General features: G+C 43.9%; 1 non-coding gene and 1 pseudogene across 1 annotated transcript; one reads left to right on the top strand and one right to left on the bottom strand.

Annotated features, from left to right (window-relative positions):
• Positions 1–3,775: 3,775 nt before the first annotated feature.
• Positions 3,776–3,847, bottom strand: TRNAQ-UUG (transfer RNA glutamine (anticodon UUG)). Its single transcript has one exon. It is a non-coding gene; the product is annotated as a tRNA-Gln (tRNA).
• Positions 3,848–4,274: 427 nt separating this feature from the next.
• On the top strand, positions 4,275–8,958 carry LOC115848827 (histone H4-like; annotated as a pseudogene).
• The last annotated feature ends 475 nt before the right edge of the window (positions 8,959–9,433 follow it).

The raw sequence follows: 9,433 nt of genomic DNA, 5'->3' as shown, positions 1-9,433 counted from the left end.
TTTTTGAGAAGTATTTAGTATATGAAGAGTAAAATTGTATTTGAACCTAATGAAAGGGACAGGACTTTTTCCCCCAAGTTAGCTCATGTGTCTGCGGATGAAAATTTCTAGGAGCTGGAATGGGAAAGCTTCCGTAGAAATAGCAGAATTATCAGAAATTTGCAGAGAGATGGATAACCAGGTAAACCTCAGGTCCACAGCGAGATTTGAACTTGGATCGCTGGATTTAGAGTCCAGAGTGCTAACCATTACACCGTGGGGCCTGTTTTCGCTTAGTGTTTGCTAAATTCTTTGATGATATAGTTCTTCCTCCCTAAGTCCCTTTATCTGGTTATCTGAAAGGTATAAGCACATTTTGCTTTTCTTCCTCTAGGATTAATTCATGGACGCTTACCTGTCACATGCCTGCATCCATCCCACAGAGTGCTCGGTTTTGTGACTGTACTATTACTTCACCCAAGGCTCACAATCGCCCTGTGAGATGGGAGGCATTATCGCTATTTTACAGGTGAAGAAACTGAGGCAGAGACCTGGTGTCTTTCACCCTACTTTATTGGATCCTGTTGCTTTCACGAAAATTCGTCTTTTTTTAGGATGATAATCTTTTACGGACGCGTTATGGAAAGATTTACCAAAGTAGCAGAGGAGACATTGGTGTTTAAGAAAAAACTGAAATAAACATGCTTGGAAGACGCGGCTGGAGGAAGGATCCCTGCAGTCCTGGGAACACAACTCAGAGTTGGGGGGCGGTGGGGGGGGGAAGCAGAAAGGAGAAGCGCTCGGGAGTTTTCCTAGGAGCGAGTCCAGCCCCACGGCCCTCCTGCTCCCCTTTCACCAACGGGAAATATGAGCAGAGGAGACTCCCAAAAGGGCACAAAGAAAATTCCCGCCCCGCCTGTCACATCTATTTCCCGCACACACATAGGCGCCCACACTTTGTGAAAACCCACAAGACAAATCATTTTCTGTGATGGGTCTTGGTGAATGTTCTGAGTCGCATCCTAATCCTGTATCTTCACAAACTCCTTGCGCTGGCTTTTCGCTGGCTCAGAGCGCGACGATATCCTGCGCAAGTTTAGGAGTGAGTGCCTAGCAAATTCTTTAGTGGTATAGGGGAGTCCAGTTTTGCTCCAAATATATTTCCAGGATTTCAGATTTTAAGCGAAGATACGCTGGAGGCGGGCTTCGAGGACGGCGCGCCCTCTTGTGGACACAGACTATAAAGCGCAAGCCCTCCCTCCCCGCCCCAAACAAAACCCCACCAAATACCCTAAACAAACCAACAAAAAACTCCACAACCCTGTAAGTATCCCTGTAAACACCAGGCTTCTTGCAGGATTCCCTTGCAGAAGGATTTTTTCAGGGTGGCTTTTACTGGAAAAATCTTAAATTGGTTCTTTTCTGGAAAGCTGGGTTGGGAGTTTTCCTCAAGCTTAGAACAGATGGAGAATGGCCAAGGACGGTTCATTTTTTGCATACAGTGGGTAGGAAACCCTCAGGAGAGAGGGTAAACATCCTCCACTGGAGATTCTAAACTGTCGAAACCTGGCAGATACAAGAAAAATGTCCTTACAAAGGAGATGCTTTTAAACCTGTGCGGGGAAAGCAGTAGATTCCTCTTCCCTCGGCATAACTGGTCAGCGACGAATACACCAGTTCAATTACATTTTCCAACGCCACAGGGAAGAATAGTCCCAATGGCCTTGACCCTGCGCGGTTCCCGATATGTTAACAAAAGTGCACCACGTGCAGGAAGGTGCCTGTGACTTGTGCAGCAGTGGCTCCCCGTCTAGCAGAGAAAAGCATCTGTGCTTCTCCAGGGCCACATCCTACAGCTTTCCCAGACTCTTGCCCCCAGGCAAACTGTGATGAGAGCAGCAAGTGAAACCCTTCTGAGTAGGGGACAAACAAGTGCAGCGTTCAGAGGTTAAGGTCTGTCTCTTTCCTGCACCCTCAGAAAGGGAAAAAGAACACCTTCAGCCTAAATCCTAGCTTTCTGTGCAGCGCTCAAAAATCTTCAGCTGAAGGACAAATGTGTAATTAGTGCTTTCCAGAGGCTAAGCCCATGGCAGGCACTGGCCTCCCTACAACCAATAGGTAACCGAAACTAGGCACATACAGACTTCAGGAAGACAGGGCACGAATGTAGTCAAAGGAGACTTTCTTTTCAAACTCTCATTCAAAAGTGCAAAATTCAGTGCTCAAATTACACATCCCCCCACCCAACTTTACCGCTGTGGTCTCATTAAGACAGAGTCATGGTTGACATTCACCTTCAGGGAGGCTTCTGCTCCAGTCTTGGGCAAAGACTTGTTCTTAGAGTCACTGTAGACTTGGGATCATTGAAGGAAAAGAGTGAGAAGAAATCTGGGAAGAAGTGGAGCAGACAGATTTGGAACCAAGCGTGGACATGAACTGTCCTGGGTTCTGGGATGATCAAACCAGATTAGGTGAAAACTTTATGCACTCAGCAACTTGTTTTTTGTTTGTTTGTTTTGTTTTGTTGGCCATGCATCTTGTGGGATCTCAGTTCCCCAAACAGGGAAAGCCCGGAATCCTAACCACTAGGAACCAGGGAACTCCCTGCACTCAGCAAGTATTTTTGAACTCCTAACAGGAAACAGGGACTGTGGGACTGAGAACTGAAAGGTGAACAAGGCCACAGTACTGGTCTCTCCCCTAGGAGACCTTGCTGTCTAGAGCAGGAGGGAGGGCTTATCAAACAAGCAATTAAAACGTGAGGTGGTAGGAGAAGGGGATATTCCGGTGCTGAGGAAACAGATGGGGCACGAAAGCCTAGAGGAAGGGAGTCAATGAAGTCCTCAGTAAGAAGGGCTGAAAGGGCTAAGTTAATATTTGAGGAATGAGTAGAGAATCAGACCTCATAACATGAGGGGAAATGGGAGGGCAAAAAAGTTTTGCTGGTAGAAAATGTGGAGAGGAAAAAAAAAGGAAGAATAGAAATAATTTTATCGTGGCTTGTGGCTAGAAGCTAATTTGGAGGTAAGTGTGTGACAGGAACGGTGACAAATGAGGTTGGAGATGTGGGCAGGTTAGGTCAGCAATCATTAAAATGTGGAAAGCTGCCCGAGCAAAGTGAAAAGAACTTGTCCTGTCTTAGGATTCTCAAAGGTGACAACAAGGGCTGCTCATTCATGGGTTGCTACCTGCAGTTTGAAGAACTGTACCACACGGATCAACGTAATCGAAGTGCAGAAGTATTACTAACATAAGTCTAAGAAAGAATCTAAGGAATTTGCAGCTAAGATGGGTCGAGGTGGCGTGAAAGTGGTTAAGGCCCGGGACTGCTAATGCATCGTGCTCTGCCTGTGTGGGCTCGGATGCCACCCTCTGAGAAAGCTCAGTGAAGAGCAAAGCCGCGAGGGAAAGCAGCTGCTAATCAGATATTTATCACGTCTCGGTTTAGACTTCCTTTTCCAGTTTTAGGGTAATGTGGCCATTCTTTTAAAAACAGAAAGTCCGTTTGCATGCGTACATAGATTCCTTTCTAGGAATAAAGCGAGGGGAGACAGTCGAGAGACAGCCCCTCCGAGCCCGGACCTGGGCACAGGTAACAGGATTGGCGGCTGCTCCCCGCGGCGCTGGTTTCTGCATACAGCTTCGCTCCAGCAGCCGGTGGGCTCCGATTTCCGAAGCTTGACCAAGATACTATTGCTCATTATAACTGACGTGTGGTGGGCTGGATTACAGGGGGAAATGCTGGTTTTAAGGGACGAGATTGCAGAAATAAAAATGAAAACGAGAACATTCAGTAAGGTCCCACCGAGATTTGAACTCGGATCGCTGGATTCAAAGTCCAGAGTGCTAACCATTACACCATGGGGCCCACAAGGAATAATTTTGGAAAGGTATCTCTTGTGACAAATATCCATCTTTTAGGCACCGGATCCCAACTAGTAAATTTTAAACAACCTGTTCCCCCCACCCCACCAACAAAACTGTACCGCCTCCTGGAGGGGCATTTTGAAAACGTGTGGGTGTTTTGGTTGTCTCAATGGCTCAGGGCACAACTGGCGTTGACAGAACAGGGCCAGAGATGCTGGAAGTCCAGCTGTGCTCAGGACAGTCCTATACCCAAGAATTATCGTTAGGACTCCTCAACTTTTGTAAAATGACATTTTCATCTGGGTTTTCAGGGACCTTTTCTAAGGGTGAAATCCCTGCTTCCAGCTTTGTACCTCCCACTTAATCATCTTATATACAACTGACAATGCTGTGTGGGACCTGGTTAGGATTTTGACTTTTATCCTAAGATGGGAAGTCACAGCTTCTGGTTAAGTGTCCTGGGAGACTCACTTCTGGAATATATGAGAAGTCTGAACATTCTGGGCCACCACATAGTTAGGAAGCCAGACCACATAAAAGTGCTCTCGCAGACAGTCCCAGCCCACAGCCAGTGTCAGTTGCCAGACATATGGGTGAAGATGCTTCCAGACGATTCCAGCCCTCAGCGGCTGTCCCAAGAATCACAAGTCAGTGACCCTCCACCTGGGGCCCCAGACATTTTGGAGCAGACAGCCATTCCTGCTGTGCTCTGCCCTAATTCCTGATCACAGAATCCATGCACATAATAAAATGTTTTGTGCCACCGAGCTTGGGCTGCTTACTATGCAGTAACAGTAACCTGAACAACTCTAGAAACAGGAATTTTCCTGATCTACTCCCTTAGTTTTACTCAGTAGGAGTGTCCCCAATTTTTTGCCACTATAAGTAATGCTTTAGTGAACGTCAGTGTCTTCTTATGGGGCTATTTAAGTTTGTCATATGTTTTCAGACATGATGATTGTTTACAAAATTGTTGGGCTTGCGTGGAGTTTTGTGAGAGTGAGATGATTAGAGATAAGAAAACTCCCCTAAAGACACCATCTAAGTGCTATGTATGGTTATTATATTAAGCTGTAAAAAAACATTTGTTGGGGTGGCATTCACTGAGTGTACATTCCAGGCTCTGCACTTGGTGCTGGGGTATGGCTGAGAACAAGACTCCTTTGTTGGAATTCACCTCTTTCGGGATGGTTTTGCAATAATACTGTTTGCTTTCCTGGATCTAGAGCCTTGCAGAGGTGGCACCATCTCGTCTTGTTTGCAGGGCATTTTTTTCAGCAGCTATTTAGAAAACATGCAGGCTGCCAAGGCTCTGTGCAGAAATTAAGTTGGACTAAGAGAAAAAGACACAAGAAGCTCAAAACTGCTCACCCCATAGCTCCCTTTCCCCAGCCACAACGGCCTCTTGCAGTTCCCAGAACACACTAAGTACCTGACTTGGTTACTTGTTCCTTTTGCCTGGAACAGATTTCCCCAGGTAGTGACTCAGCACTTTATGCCAATGACTCCTCCACGATGCCTTGTCTGCATACCCTCCTTAAAATTGAGATCCCCAACTTCCTATCCCCTTTCCTGCTTTATTTTTATCCAAATCACTTACTAAGGAGCTGATATATTAAGAATTTTATTAATTTATTTTTTTATTGCCTAGCTTACCCCTCCCCTCAAAGTGTCACATGAGCAGGAACTTTCACAGGCTTTTTTTTTCCCCTTTCACAGGCTTTTTTTTCCCAAGAAACTTTCACAGGCTTTTTTTCACTGTGTATCCTCCATACTAGCATAGTGCTTGTCACATAATCATAGGTGCTTAACAAATACTTGATGATGAAATAAATTAATTTCCCTTTTGCTGGCTGATTGGGTCACATAAAATCATTGGCTGTACAATGATATGCCTGATTTATAACTGGAATTGGCAATACTTTCTATATAATTCTTCTTCCCTTATTGTATGATGCTTAATTATTTCCCTGATACATATATTGTTTTATTCGATCCAAACAACTTTTTGATGAAACTGGGCTGGCTTTCTACCCCTGTTTTGCGGATAAGGAAACTGGTACGAGTTTCACTGACTTGTCTGTGATCCGCACAGTGACCAGAATGGCATTTGCCTCTTCGTGGTATTGAAGTCACCCCTCGGTGACCTCAGATCATCCATTTTCTGGTATTTTGTTTTGTTTTGTCTTGTTTTGCCAAGGAAACATGGTCTTGGTATCTAAGAGTTCTAACTCCTACCTTCATTGCATGGAGAGGGAGAGGAATACCTGGGGGCCACTAAATGAGAGGTTGGTTGGACCTCTGCTTGGTTAAGCTTGCAGGTCTCCTTCTCACCCCTTTCCCTTTCTTCCTGCAGCACAGTTTTATAAATGACAAAGTTTTGTTTTAAAATTCTAAGTCTGTAGTCTTTTTTTGTACACACAGATATTGAGTTTCTAAATCAACACATTTGAGAGCCTGAAGGGTGCTAACCTCTCCCATATGTAAGTGCATCTTTGGGGGCTCTCATCTGGGAATTCAGTTTTATAAACCTTACGTGGGGTTCTTTCCCAGAAGTTGAAGAAAGGGTACAGAAATAGAACCTGGTCATAACAGGAGCAGGAATAGATGGATGAGGTTCTTTGAAAGCACTTCCAAATCTCTAATGTTTCTCAGATATTAAGAAATCATGCAGTCAAATGTAAAATGATATAAAAGTGAAATTCCAACAATTTAATGACAGATATGTGCACGGGAGTTGAGATGGAATGCTAGGATCTGAGCAAAGGAAAGGTGAGGTGTGAGGATTGTTGGTGACCTCTACCTCAAAATCCTCCAGGGAGACAATCAATTCATGCTAGATTGCAAGTGTGACTGTTTAAGATACAATTATACCAAGAATAAAGAGAGAGAAGTTATAGTACTGTTAAAGATTTATGAAAATGTTCCTTAGGAATCAGGCTACTTCATTTACTTTCTTGACTTACTAAAGCAATTTGTGACCAACAAATTGGTCAGTCAGGCCAGGCATACTTCTCATTACAACTAATATAGTGAATTCTAGTTTGATGAGCATCTCTTGTGAGTTTTGTTATCGTGAATATATTCCTCAGATGTAAGAATCCTAATAAAGTCCCAGCTTGAAGCATTGCATTGTTACTTCCAGTTTATAACAACTAAGGCTCATAGAAACACTGGAAAGGAAAGCAGGCCCTCCTTACGCTCTATGGATTCTCGCATCTCTGTTACAACTTCTGTCTTATAAACCTGCTGAGACAGACTAAATAGTAGGTTCTCATAGAAGAATATGAGGTTATAGAAAACAAATTTATTAAAAAACTTGCACGAACGAAGGTGAGGAATGTACCTACTAAACATATGAAAATAACAAAAAACAAAGAATACCCTTATTATTGACAATAAGCCAATCTGTACAGTAGAGAGGACTTCCTGGATGGTGGAAGATAAAGCCCTTTTGAAGGATAAAATCCTCTGCAGTCTTTTTTCTGTTTTTCATGTAAAATATGAACTCAGGCCTGCTCTTTCTTATAATATTAACTACTTAAATTTCAGAACCTAACCTTAAAAATGAAAGTCTATAATTAATGATTCTCAAAAAAGTAAGATGTTCCTCTACCCTGAAATTACAGTTCCAATCCTCCTTCATAAAAGTAGTCAAAAGAATGTGATCTAAAGAGTTGTCAGATTCTCTTTCTCCTGTCTAATATGGAATTCTCTGCCGGTGTTCAAAACTACCACCGAGTTGTCTGTTCTCAGTTAATAAAAATGTGGGAGTCTCATTTGATTTGTAAGAGATCTCCTAGGAAGTCCAAACATTAGACATTGTTGCATATTCCTTAGATATAGATCTATGCAGTTTGCAATTCTGATCCCTGGCTGGCTGCAAAGGTAACAATGTTGTATTTGACATCTCTTTTTAGCTTGTTAAAAAGAGGACTACTAGTTCCAAAACGGACCAATGGTACTTTCTTTTTCTCCTTCATGCTCAGGGGAACAAAGAAACTCGTATGACTGCTAGATTAATTTAACAAGTAATGTGAGAGTCTGCTTCATTTAAATAACCATACAACACTAAATTGGCATCTTGAATCGTGAATACTTCAGAATCTTACTTGATAAACGTTTCATGGTTCATACCTAGTGGTTTTATACTGAAATTCTGTCATCGTTTTGAGAAGCCCACTCCTGTAGACTTTAGTCCCACTGACCATTTCCAATGCCTTGAGTGTGATATCCACTTTCTTACTTCAAGTATCCAGAATGCTGTTTTGTACACCACGCTCCTTTATTGGTAATATTATTTATTCTGGGCTCTTTGGGCTTTCCACGCACATCTCTACTGAAGCATTTATTATCTTACCTGTGTTTTGTTTGTTTATTTATGGACAATGTGTACATATGATTCAAAGTGCTTAAAACGGGCACAATTAAAAAGAGCCTCCATCCATCCCTGCCCCTAGGCCATCCAGCACATTCCGCATTCTCTGGTTAATCTCTTTTTCGTGCCTAAAATACATCTCTGAGTCCACAGCACCTTTTCTTCCCTCCAAGGGCACCGCACCTTAGGCCTCACCTTATCCAAGATGAACTCAGCTACTTCGGGAGTTCCGCCTTTGTTTGGAACAAGGAAGGGAGCGGAACGAGAAATGCGAGTCTTTCCCTCTCGAGTTTCTCTAGTTTTTAATTTGGTCCGAAGAATTCAAATAAACGGCTGCCCCCCCACCCCCACCCCCACCCCACCCCACCCCCCGCCTTGAGTACACCTTTTTTCCACTGTTGTCTTTAGAGTTTCGATTTATCTGTACTCTCAACATGGCAAGGCCACGGCAAGGCGGGGAGGGGCTAGGGTTAATGGTGGTGCTAAGAGCCACGGTAAGGTCCTGTGTGCCAACATCCAGGGTATCACCAGGCCCGCCATCCGGCGCCTGGCCTGCCGCGGTGGAGTCAAGTGCATCTCCGGTCTCATCTACAGAGACACGCGGTGTGCTGAAGGTCTTACTATGAAATGTGACCATGACGCCATAACCAGCGTGCCAAGCGCAAGACGGTCACCGCTGTAGACTTTGTTCTCTCAAGCTCCAGGGACACACCCACTATGGCTTTGGCGGCTGATTGCAGTATTGCTGTTTTCAATTGTAAAAGCTCTTTTCAGGGGTACCTATCTTTTCTTTTAAGGAGTTATCTGTTCAGATCACGTATTGCAGCTGAAGTCTTGTTCCTTTGTTCCTGCACTAGTGTACGGCATCGTGGTCTGCTGCAAAGTGATACGAGAAAAAGGGCTATGCAGTGAATGGGTGTGGAGTTCCTGTACACGTAAAAATGGCTTCCATTCACAATGCTTACAGGCTCCCAGGCGCACTTATAGAATGGGCTAAACTGCAAACATTTTAACCTGGGGCTTCCTAACTGTGAAATTAAACTAGTATCTAAAGGGAACCAGTCCAGTGACTTCCTGGATTTCCCTGGCGTTGTCATTGTTGTTCTCGAGGTTTTCAGGTATTGTCTGTCCAGTCAAACCTGGGGAGACGGGCTAGATGAATCAAAGAACATAGTGTTGACACCAGAAGTGCTCGCCAAAATGCACTTC

Source organism: Globicephala melas, chromosome 11 (genome assembly GCF_963455315.2).
Source record: "Globicephala melas chromosome 11, mGloMel1.2, whole genome shotgun sequence".
NCBI classification, from domain to species: domain Eukaryota; kingdom Metazoa; phylum Chordata; class Mammalia; order Artiodactyla; family Delphinidae; genus Globicephala; species Globicephala melas.
Note: the sequence above shows the minus strand (reverse complement) of the source record. Positions and strands in the feature narration are given on the sequence as shown.